The sequence below is a fragment of the Protopterus annectens genome, chromosome 3.part0, assembly GCF_019279795.1.
Source record: "Protopterus annectens isolate FY-2018-M chromosome 3.part0, PAN1.0, whole genome shotgun sequence".
In the NCBI taxonomy this organism is placed as follows: Eukaryota; Metazoa; Chordata; order Ceratodontiformes; family Protopteridae; genus Protopterus; species Protopterus annectens.
In genome coordinates, this window is record NC_056731.1 from 807,809,476 (window position 1) to 807,829,317 (window position 19,842).

Here is a 19,842-nt window from a genome sequence, read left to right on the forward strand (position 1 = left end):
TAAACAAATGAGCAAGTTGTCATGGTAGCATTACAAAACACTAAATACTATTACAATGCACGATAATCATATATTTATAAAATTTTTTCTAGAGCTGAGGAAGATGCAATGAGAACAAATAAGCCAATGGAATTAGAGGGAGGAAAGGCACTGTGGGGAAATTTTGAAAGGGAGGGAGGCAGAAAGGTGAAGATGGAGGTGAGACAGAAGGACTTGAAGAGAGAATTGTTTGCTGTGGTGAGGTTTGATAAGAATTATAGGCAGGGATTTATGTAGTCTAAGCTTTTGTGATGCCTTAATTTTTTATTTATTATTTATTTACATTGTGAATCTTTGAATAGGAAGGGTTCTAATTGTAAATGTAAATGGAACTCTAGATATGATTTAATACAGGAATGTCACCTTTGACCTTGCTAATAGGATTCAAAACAAAAAATATAACTGTTAGAATAGATTTTTTTGTGTTTTAGACATTGCTCCTGAGCAGACTAGGCCAGAAAATAAATGTGTGTTCTCTGAAAAAACAAGCTAGGCCAAAAGAAATATTGGTGCTTGTTTCATGATTGAAATAAGAGAGAATGGCTGAACTTTATATGTAAAAACTGAAGTATGAATAAAAGACATTGTCAAAAGTGTGTGATTAGACAGGCTGCCATAAATTTACTGCAGATAGGACAGAAAAGATTTACAGACCTCTGCCTCATAATTCACTATACACTTTTCCTGTTAGAATTGTTCCTCATGAATTGCAGATAGGTTCAGAAATCTCTATTCCCATTCAGAGATTCACAATATAAATTCTTCCAAAAGAGAGGCATCACGAAAAATTATTTTATGTGCAATTTTTCTGAAGAATAAGGACAGGGTATGAAATGTAAACTGACTGAAACTCTTATCCCATCAAGTGGACATCATGGTCTTGGCTTTCAGTGCAACTTGTCATTCAATGGTTTAGGTGGGCTTTTTTCATTTTAAGCCCAACACCTTTATCTCTGGCTGTGTAATTAGCAGCTTTGTTAGTTCTTTCAGTTCTTGATGGTACCTGCTTCTAGTTTGATTATGATGAATCAGTTCAAACCCCCAGAAATAAACATGTCTGCTTGTACACAAAAGCACCCAACTATTACCTAGAAGACATATAGAATCTCTACAGCCATACTTGAAATACTAATCATTTTGTGTAAATGCATACCAAGAGAAACATCAAATAAGTGTTTTGCAGGAGGGCAAAGACCCCCATATTGGGGACTTTACTCCTGCCCCTCCATAGCTTTATCATTTTCACTTGGAGAAAGAACAGTCACCTGAAAAATTGTTACTCACTTTTTCTGACGTGACATGTTCTTTGAGTGACAAACAACAGTAGGCAGCGATCCTTTAAATGTTGCTACTAGATGTAGTGAACATAGAGGCAGAAGAAAGCTAATTAGAAAGTGCCCAAGCAAAATAAATATGAAATAGTTAACCTGAGTTTGTGAATGTAATCTCTTGCCTCTTTATTTTTACTACTATGCAGGTATCAGAGACCTCAGAGCCTCATTAAGAAAGTAAAGAGAAGCAACTTCTGCTAAAGAGGCATGCAGGCCATGGGCTGGCCATTTTATCCTCTCTCCCTGTCTGAGATTTATAATGCCTAGGTCATAAGCTGATCTGTGGCCACTGATAATACAAGAAGACACTATTGCCCAGCTCAGGGGGCTAGCTTAAGTTTACCTTTGCTTGTTATGAAATTATTTGCAAATGTTGGCAACCTTTATCTAACATATTACCTAACATATTACAAAATGTAGCAATCTTGCATGATTCAAAAATCCCTATTTCTAACATTTGAGACAGTACTTTGTATACACTTTCCCTGACTTGAGATTTAGTGTAACTATGCTTGTGGAGAAGAAACCTCTGAATGCAGAATGTGCTGGGATTACTTCTACAAAATCAATGCTTTTTTTTTTGGCCCATGATTGTTAATACTACAGTGTCATCAGCAGATCAGGTGTTGACAACCAGATCATCGAGTAGTGGTCTTAAGTATTTTGTAGACAATCATTGGATATTCTGCTGTGTTTGTTGATTACTGCATTACATTATACCTTGATATATGACATTTCTACAAATGAAGGCTAACACTGTGTGTGTGTGTTCATAGGTTCATAGGTTCATAGGTAGGTACTAGGCTATTGGCCCTAGGGCCTATATAAGCCTAGCCAAAAAATGTACCCTGGCTTTCGCCACCCAAGAAAATTATTTTCCTCTGCCCCTGTCGTGCAGAGCCACAGAAGTGATCCCTGGGATGAATTTCCCATTTCCCATCCAATCATCAAGATTTTTCTTGAAGAGTGCTAATGAGGAGCTCTGTTTGACATAGATAGGTAGTCTATTCCAGAGTATGGGAAGTCTCTGGGACAGGAATCTATCCCTCCAGCATGTTCTGTTTATTGTGGTGACAACGTTTAGGTCCCAAGAGCGTGTAGCTTGGAGGGATTGGGATTTTTTTAAGTGGAGCATGTCTAACAGCTCTGGGTTTGACATAGCTTTGTATGTTAGGCAGAGATCGCCCCTGAGTAGGCGATATGCGATAGAGTAAAGCTGTAGTTTTTTGAGATGGTCTGCGTAGGGCATCTGTTTGAGGACAGTAATCCTCTTTGTGAGGTATTTCTGTGGTCTTTCCAGTTGTTGTAGATGTCTTGTAAGGTACATACCAAAACGGGTGTTGTACTCCATAATGGGACTAATGAGTGATGAGTAGAGGGGAACAATGACCTCTTTTTTTCTGGATGAGAATCCTTATGTGATGAGATGAGCCACATAGAAGGATTTCCTGACCACTGTGGCAATGTGATTATCAAAGGAGAGACTACTGTCCACCTGTGTCCCAAGGTCTCTTATCACATTTTCGGTATTAAGTAGACTACCAGCTATGTGGTAGTTCATGGGTACAGAGTTTTTACCAAATGGGATGACAATACACTTTTTGGCATTGAGCTTCAGGCCATGGCTTTGACACCAGGTATCTGTCTCAGTGAGTCCCTTTTGTAGTTTGTCCACATCGTTAGGAGTTTCTATTATGGCTCTTAGTTTGCAGTCATCTGCAAACTTTGTTAGCCAAAGACCTTCTGTGTTAGCCTGCACTTCAGAGAAGTAGATACCAAACAGGAGAGGACCCAGGACTGAACCCTGTGGTACTCCACTTGTCACTGGTCTGAAGTCAGATTTGGAATCTGCTACTTTCACAGTGTGGGTTTTGTCCGTGAGCCAGTTGGCAACCCATCTTGTGGCATAGGGATTTATACCTAGTTTAGTGAGCTTATCTATAATTCCAGAGTGGGGGATGGTGTCGAAAGCCTTGGCGAGATCTAGATAAGCTGTGTGAACCATTTTACCCTTATCTATGGCTTTGGTGACTGCTTCAAAGAAGTCAATCAGGTTTAGGAGACATGATCTGCCTTTTACAAATCCAAACTGGGTAGGGTCCAGAGTTTGGAGATTACCACTGTCTTTGTTTATGAGTTCCATGGTGATACATTCCATGGCCTTGCAGACCAGGCTCGTCAAGCTAATGGGGCGGTAGTTCCCGGGGTCCGTTGTGGCTCCCCCTTTGTAGAGTGGGATAACTGTCGCGGTGTGCCATTCAGTGGGTACAAAGCCTGAGGTGAGGCTATGATTGAACATGGTACTTACGTAGGGTGCCTGGGATATTGTCAGATCCCATGGATGCTGTGTTCTTGGCTTTGGAGAGTGTGTTTTTTTACCTGTGCAGCCGTGATTATAGGAACTTTGCATTCTTCCGGAATAGAGATGGGCCCTCTAGGGTGTGAGAGGGGGGTAAAGTTAGCACTGAACCTATCTGCTAGGATGTTGGCAATATCAGTTGGTTCTGTATATTTACTGCCATTGTGCTGTAACTCACAGCAGATCTGAGTGTTCCCATTGAGATTCTTGACATAGCTATAGGCTGCTTTGTGGTTGTCTTTAGAGTCAGTGGCAATTTTGTTATCGTAACTAGCTTTGGAGGATTTTATGAGGGATCTCAGCTTCTTACTGAGGTTGATCAGGGAGTTCCTCCAGTCATGGGATTTTACTCTTTTTTGCAACAGTTTCTTTCTTCTGTTGTAGAGTTTGTTTATGGCAGAGGACCACCAGATTGGCTTCCTTTTTTTGGAAGATAACATCTTGGTTCTATTAGGGATAGCATGATCCATGCATTTGTGTAAGTGCTTATAAAGTATATTTGTGTAGGATTCAGCAGTCATACCTCTATTGTCAGCCTGTGTGTGTGTGTGTGTGTGTGTGCGTGTGTGTGTGTGTAACCACAAAATAATTAAAAAAAACAACCCTCCCCCCAAAAAAAACAATATGTGCTACCCATGTGAGGAGCTACATTCCCACACCCCCAATTACCATATATAGTATACTATATATATATCTATGTCTGTTATTGAACACATGGTGTGAAATATCACTGCAACCTGACATGGGGGATGTCATAAAGAATATAATGGCAGTTCCTTTCTTTCTGAATAGAGCGGCTTTCCTAAAATATGCTTCTTATTCCGATAGAAACACACTGGTCAAAGTGTAAATCGTCTCATACTAAAATATTGAGATGTAATGATTTATGCAATTATAATTTGGACCAATTTATGAAGTTATACTATGTTATGTTTGGAGACAATCTGATAATATATCTGATGAGATATTTATATTTGACTTTATATAGTAATGCTATTATACAATGTGTTTTTGATGTAATATTTGGAATAGTTATTTATAGACAACATGTAATGTCATTGAGATTATTATGTGGTTTACACGAACAATGCGTGAGGCTGATATTACTTTTACGTAGGTGAGGTAGTGTACAACTATTATGAACAGTGGAGCTATACATACTGTGTCAGGTGTATGTTTGTAGACAATGAAGCTGAGGTCATTATTACTGCAGTAGGTGTATGTTTGTAGACAATGAAGCTGAGGTCATTATTACTGCAGTAGGTGTACATTTACGGCCAATGAATCTGAGGTCATTATTACTGAAGCTGAGGTCATTATTACTGCAGTAGATGTAGAGGTCATTATTACTGCAGTAGGACAGACAATGAAGCTGAGGTCATTATAACTGCAGACAATGAAGCTGAGGTCATTATTACTGCAGTAGGTGCACACTTACAGACAATGAAGCTGAGGTCATTATAACTGCAGTAGTTATTACTGCAGTAGGTGTACATTTACAGACAATGAAGCTGAGGTCATTATTACTGCAGTAGGTGTACATTTACAGACAATGAAGCTGAGGTCATTATTACTGCAGTAGGTGTACATTTACAGACAATGAAGCTGAGATCATCTTCAAAACCTTCAGCATCTTTTATGGAGTCCAAAGACGTGACCCCAGCAAATAGCCCTGTTGGATATCACTGGTAAGTCCTGTGAGGACAGACAGGCAATATCTCTATTCTGACTTACTGTGTCCTACTACATACCCATTGTCTTAGCCACTGATTTACACATGAATTGTTATTTAATGCTTTTAGTAGCTCATATTGTTATATCTCTAGGTGAAATGGGTGCCCCTGTGACTTTCCTTATGCTCTTCTCCATGGTTTTACATATAATACCGGCTGGGCTGAAGAGTCAAAAATTGTTGTGTTTGATATGATCCCTCCCTTTATGTAATGGTGTTTCACCACAATAGTTGGTTTCCTTGAGTCTGTATAAGAAGTCACATGGCATTGTTTGTTCTCACGAAGCAGATTTTTTAAATTTTATGTGTTGCAGCTGTTATCATAATGGTAATTATGCAGTTGATGTCTTTCCTTGTTGCTCTACAACTCTAGCATATGTCTTTGCACATTGAGACTTTCGCACTAAAATTTCTGCTGGTCTGTTGCTTACGTGATCAACTTAATTATTTATTCACCTGCAATACTTTAAGATTTAGTATTTACATACTTTCATAAAAAAAATACATTAAAAGGTCCCGTTTCCTGTTTTTCCTTTTCTTTTAAAGTTTTGTTACATTGGAACATCCCAGCCACCCTGTCTTTACAACCCCAATTTCATTTCCAGTGGCCACTTACTTGGGACTGGAAGTATGTTTTATCTTCTTCTTCTTTCGGCTTTTTCCTGGTTAGGGGTCGCCACAGCGGATCACCTGTCCGCTCATGATTGGCAGTGGAGTTTTACGGTGTCGAGTTGCCAGCCCGGCACCCAACCTTCCACAGAAGGACCACACACGCACACACTCACACCTAGGGCCAATTTAGAGTGTCCAATTCATTCACCTACAGCATGTCTTTGGGATGTGGGAGGAAATGTATGTTATAGTTTATTTACCAGAAATGTACAGTCCACTGAGACTGTATTCTTTAAACTATAATGATTCATGTATCATTAGTCAGTGGATAGTATTTTGGCAAACTGGGTGATATCAAATACACAAAGTTTTAACATTAGTAGTATGAGAAATGAGTCTTGTAACTGTTTTGTTCATTCTGACACTTGACAGCCATTCATAGTTATTTAAATGTGTCAATGATCCTTTAGAATGACAGCAGATCTTAAGCTGTAGGAAGCAGACAGAAAAATTCTGAAACAGTGTGACTGCGGTGATATTTGTTTTGGGAAGTTTTTAAAGAGCTGTAATTCAGTCACTGACAATAATTGCCTTAGTCATATTCTTGACCAATCAGTGGTACAATTATATCCAGAAAGCCCCTGCAGTTGACATGAAGCAGTCTAGAAATAAACTATTTCTTACATGCCTGGGTTTGATTCTCACAACATCTACTTGCATCTCTGTGAAGGAACAAGCCACTTACTCTTGTCAGAGTTACTGGGTCACACTTTATAAGCAAGTCCAAGTATTCATATGTGTTGATAAAGTCTATAATATAATAAAATTATAGTGGTTATAGTAACCAGTGAGTATAAAACTGTTCAGTTAAGAAAAAAGCCTAAATCTGCTAATCATTCTAAATAATGAAGAAGGATAATTATTTTAAGGCTATTGCATCTGTGATAATTCAGTCTTTAAAGATAATGAAAAAAATATTTTTGTCTGTTCTGTTTCTGAAAATAAATTACCAAAACATTATAATTATTATGAAGCCAGACAACAGTATGTTTCTGTGCATGCTTAAAGTAACAGTCATCTTGAAGGAATCTGCCTTTTTTGAATATATGTACACTATTTAGAAACGGTATCAGATTTTAATACTGTCATTATGCAGTGGTTTGCATGCTTATGTTTATAATAAACATAGCAACAGTGGCACATTATGCATGCACACATGTACACAGTCAGACGTGACTGACATATGTGTTACAAGGCATTTATTCAGCTTGTGCTAGATACACTCTGTTCCCTTTTTGATGGAATTTTTGACTGAAGTATTTACTCATGCAGTGCACGTCTCCATTTTTGGCTAAATGATAGACTTCTGAGCCTCACTGATGTAATATGGGGCAGTGTAGTTGGTGTTACATTCCACAGCCATGCGATAGACTTAAATGGTTATATAGTTTAGAGTTAATATAAAACATTGTGCAGTGGTGTTATTTCAGCACAAGTATGTCTGAGATTAAAGGATAATTTCATCTAATTCTGAAAAAACTTATAAGCAAGCCTTCCTCAGTTTGAAGAAGAAAATCTGCAGGTACAAACTGGCCTAAAGTTTGTAGCTTCGATCCTTTAGATGGCTTCAGGCATGCTCAGTACTGATAGGTATTAAAATTAGCTATTTGAGTTCAGTTATGGAGGACACTTCTGCAGGATAATTCTGCATGTTTTCCCAACAATAAATAGTAGAAATGGCAAGAAACATACATTTTCGGCATCATTAAATTCAGCTTAATAACATATAACTAAAACAGACACAATGAAATCACGTTATGAAAGGTAAATGGATATATATGTATCTACAGAGAAAATCCTTCAGCTTTACTATATTTTTTCTTTTGTATCTTTTTTTTTATTTGGTCCTTCATCTTGACTATATTTTCTCATGCTATTTGCCTTTTTTCTTTCTTTTTTACCTTCTGTTGCTTATTCATTAGTCAAAGTATATATTAATTATAACTAAGGAAACACAGAAGTAGCCCCACATAGTGTAATCCAAAGAACAAAAACCACACTGTGTCTTCACAAGTAAACTTACTATTTTGAAGCTTTGTTTGAGCTCTTTTCTTAGAAAACAAGACTTCTTCAGAAATAACAAAGCTCTACATTTTAAACATGCAATAATCGTGATAAAAAAACACCATGCAATAAAAACACATGGCAAAAAGTCATATGGCATTTACAAACACAAAGTTATATGCAATGTTGATTATCAATATAGTTGTGTATTTAAAAAAATTGTAAGTTAAAGAAAACAGAAGACAATATTGCAACAACAAAATAATCATTATATTCTTGCTGCCTTCATTTTAGGAATGCTAGCAATACTGAAAGATTCATTTAGATCTAGGGGGTGGTTGACATTAAGTCTGATCTGCCAGTAAAGTTCATAGTATTCCAAAATGTTTCCCAACTCCCCCTGCCTAAAGTCATCTAATTTTTTCTAGCAACTGAAAGTGAACTTAAGAAGAAACTTGCAGCAACTGTCCTGTTTTTTTAATGCATTATTAATTGAACCCTTTCTAATGTTGTAAACTGCTGAAAGAACTAACATTCAACCATAAGAATTATGAAATCTGATAAAAGGGGTGGGATGGTGATAATGTAGACCAAGGACTATGTGGGGAAAATGTTATATGTGTTGAATGACTGTATCAACTATTCTGTTGTGTACCTGCGTGGAATCAATGCAGCTTATAGAAAGGATGACTTGGGGTTCGAGTAACTGTTATTGACTGATATTTTTAATATTGATCTCTACAACTTCTGACTCAATTGCTCATGCTAGAACTCCATATATATCTGAAATAGCTAAGATCCAAAAGAGCTTAAATAATCCCTCTATAAGACCTAGTGTTACTGGGGGACAGTTTTCAAAAATGAAAACATATATTGACTTCAAATAAAAAAAACAACACTAAAAGATTTAATCACATATCAAAAGATTCCTTGCAATTTTTACACAAAGTCTCTGTGGATACCATCTTAGTGACTATTATCATCAAAGACCTTTTTTTGGCCCTATCACATGACCTAGGTTTAAGGTGGTTCAAGGAGGCTCTAATGGGGGATGCTTCCCTTTCAGCCAAGGACATTACTTATTAGAAGAAACAATGAAGACTGCATTATACAGCAAATTTGTTACCTGTGTAGGCAAATTTTGCCATCAGATTAATGGGGTAGCTATGGGGGCAGCATGTGCCCCTGTATATGCTAATTTAGTCTTATGGTCCTACATTTCACTTACAGTTTTGCATACAATGGTATCTCTTATCTACATGTGTGGCTATATAAGAATTTTTCTATATGCTACTATTTCTAGAATTTCTACCTCGAGAGACTTTTTTTTCAAATTCATATTTGCAGTTCTGGAGTTGTCATCCTCTGAAAAAAAAAACTAGTAAAAGACCAGATGATTCTTCTCTCCAGGTTAATATCTGGCAATGACAACTTTTGCTTGAGATGGTCAACTTAAATGATATGTTTAGTGAGATTATCTACCCTAACTCTGCAAGAAACATGCAATAAGAGAAGGCATGGAGTGTTGTCCCTTCTGAAAATTAGTGATGAAGTTGGGGATATGAATTCTGCACAGTCTACCAGTTTTGAGAGATATATGATCTTAACTAGCAGCAACAATATGTATGACATACAAAAAATAATCATAATAATATGTACTAACTGGAGAACTATTTGTCATTTTGGCAACACTATACAGATATTAGGTACTGTCCCTAGATTTATTTACAAGAGAAGGGCCACCATCAAAAATGTATTGGAATTTAAGACAGACATAGAGCTGGGAGAAACTAGGAAATGTGGTCATTGCAAGGTATTTTATTAATTTAAGTATTATGTACTGACATATTGAAGCTTCACGGGTTAACATTTGGACAAGCTAGGGTAAATTGTGAGACTGGAGCACTTATATATTTAGCTAATTGCTCATCCTGTCATGCATTCTACATTGGCAAAACTGAAAGCAGCATAAGTGGAAGCAAATATCGGCATGTTTCCAACATCAGAAAGGGTTCAACTAATAATGCATTAAGTAAACATATCGGTTGCTGCAACATGTTTTCCAAGTTCACTTTCATGGTGCTGGAAAAAATTAACATGATTTTAGGTAGGGGAAATTGGGAATATTTTTTGGAATACTGTATATTGTAATGGCAGCTCAGATTTAATGCCAACCATCCCCCAGGTCTAAATGTATTGATCAGTATTGCTAGCATTCCTAAAATGAAGGAAGCAAGAATAGAAAAGACTGTTTTGATGTTGCAATATTTACTTCTGTTTAAAAAAATGTACAAAATATTAATCATTGAATACAACTTTGTGTTTATAGATGTCATATGACTTTGTACCATAAGTTCATAGGTGTGTACTAGGCCAATAGCCCTGGAGCCTTTACAAGCCTAGTCCATAGGATTACCCTGGCATCGTGCCACCTGGCCTTAGTTCCCAGTGCCTCTGTTGAGTAGAGCCACTGGGTGATCCCAGGGTGAATTTTCTATTTCCCATCCACTCATCAAGATTTCTCTTGAAGAGGTCCAGTGAGGTGCTCTGCTTGACATGTACAGGAAGTCTATTACAGAGCATGGGCAGTCTTTGGGTTATGAACCTGTCACTCCAACCTGTTCTGTTGATTGTGGTAATGAGGCTGAGGTGTCTGGAGCATGTGGTGTGGAGGGATTGGGATTTCTTTAGATGTAGCATTTCTAACAGAGCTGGGTCAGACATGACTTTGTAAGTCAAGCAGAGATTGACTCTAAGTAGGTGATATGAGACAGAGAATAGTTGGAGTTTTTTGAGTCTGTCCATATATGACAAGTGTTTAAGGCCTAGGATCCTCTTTGTGAGGTACGTTTGTGGCCTCTCCAGTTGTTGCAAGTGTCCAGTGAGGTAAATGCCAAATGGGGTATTGTACTTGATGATTGGCCTAATGATGGAAGAGTAGAGGGAGACAATGACCTCTTTCTTCCTGGATGCAAAACCCTTAGTAATGATATGCTACATAGAAGGACTTTCTGACCACAGTGGCAATGTGGTAGTCAAAAGAGTGGTTGTTGTCAACCTGTGTTCCCAGATCTCTTATAATGCCTTTTGTGTTCAGTGGACTACTATTGTTGTGGTAATTCTAGGGAACTGGATTTTTCCCAAGTGGGATGATGACACATTTTTTGGCATTGAGCTTAAGGCCATGGTTCTGACATCAGTTGTTGATCTCAGTGAGGCCTTTATATAGGATGTCAACATCATTTGGTGAGTTAGTAATAGCTCCCAACTTAAAATTGTCTGCAAACTTTGTCAGCCAGAGTCCCTTTGTGTTTGCCTGGACTTCAGAGAAGTAGATACCAAACAAGAGAGGACCCAGGACTGAACCCTGTGAGACTCCACTCATGACTAGTCTGCAGTCTGACTTGGAGTTAGCTACTTTCACACTGTGGGTTCTATCTGAGCCAGTTTGCAACCCACCTAGTGATATAGGGGTTGATGCCTAGCTTAGTGAGTTTTTCTATGATTCCTGAGTGGGGAATGGTATCAAAGGCCTTGGCCAGATCAAAGTAGGCTATATGAACCACCTTGCCTTCATCCACAGCTCTGGTGACTGACGCAAAGAAGTCAAACAAGTTGAGCAGGCATGATCTACACTTCACAAAACCAAACTGTGTAGGGTCCAGAGTTTGGAGATTCCCTATATCCTTGTTTATTAGGTCCATGATGATGAGTTTCATAGCTTTGCATATCAGACTCGTCAGGCTAATGGGGTGATAGTTCCCAGGGTGTGTAGTTGCTCCTCCTTTGTGGAGAGGGATGACTGTAGCAGTGTACCATTTGGTAGGGACAAGGCCTGAGGTGAGGCTGTGATTGAACAGGGCACACAGGTGAGGTACCAGTTCACTCTGTAGTTCATGTAGAACACAGCCAGGGATATTGTCAGGTCTCTTAGAAGCTGTATTCTTGGCCTTGGACAGTGCTGTTTTAACCTGTGCAGCAGTAATACTGGATGCCTGGCAATCTATTGGTATTGTAATTTGTCCTTTGGGGGGAGAGGGGTAAAGTTGGCACTGAATCTGTCAGCCAGTATATTGGCAATATCTGCTGGCTCAGTATAGGAGGTACCATTGTGCAGTAGTTCAGAGGAAATCTCGGTATTGCCATGGAGATTTTTTACATAACTATAGAAGGCCTTGTGATTGTCTTTACTATCTGCTGCAATTCTGTTTTCATAGCTAGCTTTAGAGGATTTGATGAGGGATCTCAACTTTTTGTTGAGGCTGATAAGGGAGTTTTTCCAGTCTTGGGACTTCACCTTATTCTGCATCAGTTTCCTCCTTATGTTGTAGAGTTTGTTTATGGCAGGGGACCACCATATTGGCTTCCTTTTTGGAGGAGAGCATCTTGGTTCTATTGGGTATGGCGAGATCCATGCATTTGTTTATGTGTTCGTACAGTGCATTGGTGCATGATTCAGTGGTCATGCAACTATTCTCCATTTGCATGGGTGCCATGAAGTTAGCCACCTCTGTTTTTAGGAGCCAAAAGTTAGCTTTGGAGAAGTTTTTCATGGTGGTTACCTTTGCGGGGGAGGGGGAATGTACGTTCCCAAGGTGATTAGTTTGTAGTCAGATCTAACCAGGGAGGAGTTGACTATTGGTGTCGCCCATGTTAGTAATGACCAGGTTAAGGATGCTGCTACCTCTAGTGGGAGTAAGAACGAGCTGGTCCAGGGCATTGGAATTAATGAATTCCAGGAAACGTTTGGCAAGTGTCTTGGCACATGAGTAGTTTTCCCAGTTAATGGAGGGGTAGTTGAAATCACCCAGTATGAGAGTGTTAGGTTGGACCTAATATTCTCCAGGGTGCTTAGGAACGTGGAGTGTGAGTCTTGGGACATGGCTGGGGACCTATAGCAGGCTACAAGCTGAATCAGTGTCTTACCGAATGTTAGCTGCACCTGAAGTATCTCAGATGCATTATGTTGGGCTACCAGTCTGGAGGTGTGTGCATCCTTTATGAATATGGAAACACCACCACCTTTGGAGCTTCGGTCCAAGTTCTGGGGACGAAAGCTGTGGAATGAGTTATAGCCTGGTAGTGCAGGGGTGCTTTCTGCTGCCTTGAACTAGGGCTCTGTTACAGCACAAATGTTGATGTTCTCCATTTTAAGGAGTGCTTCGAGTGTGTGCATTTTTTGATATAGACTGGCTAGCCCAACCAGCGTGCCCATTGTAAATCCCACAATATACCAACGGGAAAAGGTCCAAAAAGGACTTTTTTCTGTTGGTATAAACTGCCCCAAAACTTTTTTTTTTTTTTTTTTTTACAATTAAAAAAAAAAAAAAGAGAGAGAGAGAGAGAGAGAGAACGGAGCAATGGAAACTTTCTTTTCTCCATTGCTTCCGTTTCAAAGCCTTGAGGTGCTGGGTATGCATGGGAATGCACGTCCCATACGCATGCGCAGTACATCAAAATGCAGACTCAGTAAAACAACCGGCGGAAGAATAGCAATCCGCCGTTATAAAAAGACATTATTTAAGAAAGTATTTTTTTTCTTAAATAATGTCATTATATAATAGCAATAACCGACTCCGTGGTTGTGGTATATTGAAGATTTACCCACGGTTTCCTTTGTTTAATCACTTTGCCCTCGTGATTAAACCAAACCAACCATGGGTAAATCTTCAATATATCACACCACGTCATCAGTCATTGCTTAAGTCTTAGATGAAGGGACCATGTTACCTTCTGAGTTAATATAGCTTCTATTTCCTTTTGTGTTAAAAAGGTATGTCTAACAAACATAATACATCACATCTATTAGTCTTTATCCATTCTTTATCTAATAACATTCTTATTTGTAGGTTTGATACTGCTCACATTTAAACAGCACAGTTTAAGATCACTCATCTCCTGTGCTTTCATATTTTTAAAATATTTTTGGATACTGGGCCCCTTAGCAACTGAAATCTTTTGTCCTTCTTTAATCATGTCACCCTCATTTAACTATCACTCAGTATTTTCTGTTAGAACTTCCTTCTTACCCTTTGCAGCTGTTATATATTCTTCTCAATCCATCCATTCTTCATTCAATGCCCTTTGTATCATCACTCATAAAATTTGCAGTAATATTTCCTAGTTCACTTCCTAGGATCATCTCTACCTATTACATCATCATCACTTTCTAACCTTTGTCATCTTGCAGTGTCAGCACTGCAACAGGCAGCACACTTGCCTTTGGTGCAGAAGGCTGTGGGTTCTATTCCCATACCAGGTAGATTGATTGCTGACAATGTAGTGCAGCATAAGGAGGGTGCTGCACTCCTGAGTGCGCTGGTCTTCAGATGAGATGTTAAACTGAGGCCCCATCTGCTTAAGTTGGTGATAGCTCAGGTGAATGGAAAAAATCCCACAGCACCTGTTGAGAGGGGGAAGTTCCCCAATGTACTGGCCAAATTTCCTCTAGTAATGTAAATACCACTTCAGGTTTCCCTTGAAAAGAGGCTACTAGCCTAGTGGGAGTAACCTGGTCAACAAATGATTAGAAATGACATATTCCCTCCTCTTCATAATCACAGTCAAACAAAAACAGTGTTCCTTCTTTCCCTGTACTGTTCACAACGTCATGTTTCACATGTGGTTTAGGTTTACAACCCAAACTGTTCACACTATTTTCCAAATATATAATTGCATTATTTTATTTTTTAAAGTTCACTAAACATTACCTCCCCCAGTTCATAACCCTCTTGGGTCAAAAAGTTGTTTTACTTTGCGCACATTTCTACTATTTCATACAGGTACATGAGTATACTCTGATGTTGAAATATCTAGTCTGAACTGCAAAAAAGAATCTGTTTCATTTTTGACAGTAATATAAACCACATCATAGAAACTCCGCAGCTGGATATTTTAATGTTACTTCTAGTGTTTTCACAAATGTAACCACCAAGTCAATATTCATAAATGTTACGAACAGGAATACTTCTGCCCCCAAATGGATCCTTATGGGCACACTAAAACCTTTCAGACACTGGCTATCTATTACTGCACCTACATTTTGAGAAATGCTTACAAGAGTTCTCACCCAGTGGATCGCAGCTACTTACTTCTGACTGCCATTGTGTTCCCCTTGGCAACATTTATTGCAGTTTTGTGTGGCAGCCACAATTACACATTTGTATTCCTCCCTCAGCTTCTTCGTAGTTTATCACCTTGTCACAGTGTAAAGCCAACTCTGTCTTCAGTTGTTTTGCTCAGTCCATAGCCAGCATCACAGGTTAGCAGTGAAAATGCTTGAATGTTTACTGCAATAAGCAGGGTGATCTCCTCATTCTGCTCTATTCTCTCACATCACGTTTTACTCACATCATTTTGTGTGTCTGATTTGACCGTCATTTCTAATAAGCCATCATCAGCAGTAGTGTAGCTAGGGTGAAGCGGAGATCACCACCCCGGGTGCAAGGTTTTGGGAGTGCATGACTGAAAGCTGACAATCAATCAACAGTGCAATATCAGTATTTAATTCAGTGCCAATATCAATCAATAGTGCAGTATCAGTACTTAATTCTGTACCATCATTTCTAAATGCTGCTGGTAGAGAAATTAAATTTGGCATTGCTTTGCTGGACAACATTGCAATACCGAAGCTCTTTAGCACTTTTTCTGTGCTGTAAGTTGTAGTAAGCAGCTTGCTATCATTTTAAAAGTTGAAGCAGTCCTTTTTTTTCTGGCTATTTGGGAGCACCAGCTAGACGGGAAAGGACCTTTACACCTCAAATAGTGCTTGAGGGATTCCAGAACAGGAAGAACACCTGGTGCTAGATGAGCCAGCTATGACTCTATCATCATCGTCGTCATCACCATCAACCCCTGTCCCCTGTTTTTACATTGGTTCAAGGCGTTGTGTCAGTTACCGCTATCACTCTGATTTCAGAGCCATTCTTCTATGAACCTCCATGATCCGTTCTCTTCATGTCTGATATCCTCATATTCTCCTTCTTTCTTCTTCTGTCTGCACTTCATCAGCTGCATTAGACTGACATAATGCAATGCAAGCAGAGGAAGCACAAGGCAGCGTGTCTTCTTTCTCACCAGGCTCCAACTTTCAGCCTTAGGCCCAGCCCTACATTGCCATATAGTGTGTGAGAAGAGAAGGGGAGTTTCCCTGCTGTCTTGGTTTAATTTGCCCTAGTTAGTATGAACATCTCCTTGCATCTTCCCTGAAAATAAGTTATAGGCTAAGTGGGAGTGGTCAAACCTAGTCTACAAAACACAGATAAATAGTCTAGATGAAGTGTGTATATCATATATCGGAGTAGAGATGAAGAATTATATCTAGAAAGTTATTGGGATAGTATTGGATACTTGCATAAGAAAGTAATTGTGTATTTCTTTGGGGAGGAACACATAAAACAACTAAGTTTATTTTATAAGGTTTGTGGCTTTTGAATGTACTTTGAAGAAATACTTTGTACAACTCATAATGTGCAACTGTAAAGCCTTACACGTGATTATTATTTCCAAAACTATCTGAAACTATAAATGAAAAAATAAAGATACTCATACCTATCAGCTGTTACCATATTAAATTTCTGTTTGCCATTGAAATGATTGTTAGAATGGATTGCCTGCTTATGGACTAGTGAGGTCTAGTTGGTTGTCCAAGGCATGTAAGTATAATTATTTGCAAGATAAATGTGCTACAATAATGTTATAAGTGAAATTAGACCAAAAAAAGGGAACTTGTATCATAAATTCTCTGATGTTTAATTAAGAGAAATGGAACTGTAAATACACTTCTATCTCTGCTGTGCTGTTAACCAGTTTTATAAGGGTGTATCAAAGTTACATGGATTCCTCTCTACCAATTCCAAAGCTGCAGTGTATGAGGGCTTAATCCATCTAAGTGGACTAAATAAACTACTTACCAATCTTCTTTTGAAATTTTGAATGAAGTTTTACAATTTTACTAACCTGGTCATCGAGGAAGCTAAATGAATTCATATACCATTTCAACACACTTGCCTCTCTGACCAGATAGAGGGCTATTACGGCCAGGTATTGAACAAGCATGAAAATCATTCTGTGACATTCAGGTTTTCTCTGGCAGGTTTCTGTGAGTCTGTGCACTGCTAGTTTCAGGTTTACCCATAATTCAGTATTTTAGCAATTTTATGTTTTCAGAATTAAAAAATGAAGTGTCTAGTTTGACTTATGTCAGAGTACACAATGCAAAATTTACTTCCCATTTTAAAACAATATTTCTGTGTAATCTGTTGACTTGGTTTATTCTATATCTTTTTTTTTTTTTTTTTCATCTGCCTTCTCAGCCTCCTTTCTTTCTCTGGTCACTGTATCCTCTTGTTCTCCTCTCTGCCACCAACCTCTGGTTCTTTTTTCCTCTAAGTACTTTGCTCATATTTGCACCATGTGATGAGAACCAGATGACAATTATTGTGAGTCAAAGTCATGTGAGCAGATTAAATTGTTTATTATTATGCCCCATGTTGAACCATTGTATAATGCTATAGCCAGTTGATCTTTTTCATGCACCCATGTACTTTTGGTTTAAGGTTGTGGCTGGGTCAATATTCCAAAAGTTACTGAATTCTGTAGCCTATTACACCTGTAGTCTTCTGCAGATTTCAACACTGGAATGAAAATTCCATGCCCCCCCCCAAAAGATAAGAAATATAGGAGTTTAGGGCATCTACCATATAATTCCACTACTCATACCAGCTTATCCAATGGCTGGATGATTAGATGCTATGGGCAGAGGACTCCATCCTTCTACATTCATGGAGTTGGTGACCGGTTTCACTGCTGAAGACCATTATATCCGACAAGAAAGAAAACAAGTACAAACAGTGTGAAACTCAAAGCAATGTGTCATACACTAATGTTGAATCTTATATTCCATACTTGTACACCAGATTCCATGTAAACGGAGGTGTTCAAGGATTGTCTTTGCTAGCTGTTTAGTTCCTGATACAACCAGCAATTAAGACAGTAGACAAGTCTGTCTGTTCAGTCTTTGTACTGAAAAGTTGTCTAAGAGAAAACCTTATACCAAATATAAACCACAATCTATCCATGTTTTTATTGTACTTTTAGAAAAACAAAAAATATTAAAAAGCAAATGAATTGATAGTTTTGGGAAACTAAAATTGTTGAGAACCCTCATAGTATATGGCCACATCAACTTAAAAAATGCTTTTCTGTATATGAAGATAATAGTACTGATTTGATTTTTTTTTTTATGTTCGGTTGCAGAATGCTATGGTTTTGAGGCAGTTTTCCATTGCCTGTCTACCACTAACAATCACACAGGTCCATAGGCTCATACTAGGCTGTTGATCCGATAGATCATTTGTAGCCCAGCCACAGGATACTCTCTATATGAATAACTGCTATCTAATTTCTTCCCCTTTTAATGAGGGTTTGAAGAGCCAGGCTTGGAGTGAATTTATCATTTCCCATCCAATTGTCCAGTTTGCATTTGATGGGGGTCAAGGAGCTACTTTGCTTAATAACTAGGGAAGGTCTAATCCATAGGAAGGAGACTCTTTGAGAGAAGTATCTATCTGTCTAGCAGGTCCTGTTTATGTTATGGTGAGCGTTTAGTTTTTTTCAAGCTGGTGTTTATGGTATTGTTTGTTTTGTGAATGTGTATAAGGTTACTTGGGACTGGGTCATTTAAGGTTTTGTAGACAAGGCAAAGGTCACCCCACAAAATGCCTGCCAGAAACAGAGAAGAGACAGTACTTTAAGGTGGTCTGCATACCACATAGAAGCCATGTCTTGACTTTTTCTCTCTCTGAGGCTAAACCTACATTTTTTTTAGTTGAGTCATATGTTTGGACATGTACACAGGAAAAGGGGCATTAGATTATATTATGAGTCTGCTAAGGGAATAGAAGAGAGGGATGATAACTTCCTTTGACCTAAAAGATGTGCCCCTGGCAATCAGCATGTATATATAGAAGTACTTCCTAACAACCATAGATACATACAGGTGAAAGGATAGCTCATTGTCTATGGAAGTGTCCACATCCCTAAAAACTGTATCAATTTTTTTTGGGGGGGGCATCTATATAATAAATACATAAACACATATATTTACTAAATGAAAGAATTCTACAATTCATAGCATTTAGCTTTCAGGCCATAATCCTGGCACCATTTATTTTCACATGTTAGGCTGTCCTGGAGAATCTGTGAGTCAGCTTGAGAATTTATGATAGCTCCAAGTTTGCCGTTATCTGCAAACATGGTCAGCCACAGGCCTCTGATATCAGCCTTGACATCAGAAAAGTAAATACTAAATAGGAGTGGTCCCAAAACTGATATCTGAGGAACTCCACTAGTTCTTTAGATATAGCTATGGTACAAAAATGTTTTTTTTTTTTTTTTTTAATGGCCTTCATAACTGTTATATGTATATGTATATGAAATTTATTCATTTGTTCCTAATGGATTTTTAACTGTATGCATATTTTACTTATATGTTTTTATATACATATATATTTTTTGAAAAGCATCTTAAAAGCATTTTTATATATACACATTTTTACATATTCTTGTGTTTATAATACATAGTTTAGGGTGTTGACATTTGCACAATCAGTTTTTATATGTATTTTTATATATTTTTATATTTTGACATTTATACTGTTTTGTGCTGAAACATTTATGTGTAGTGTTTCAGACTTCTGTTCCAG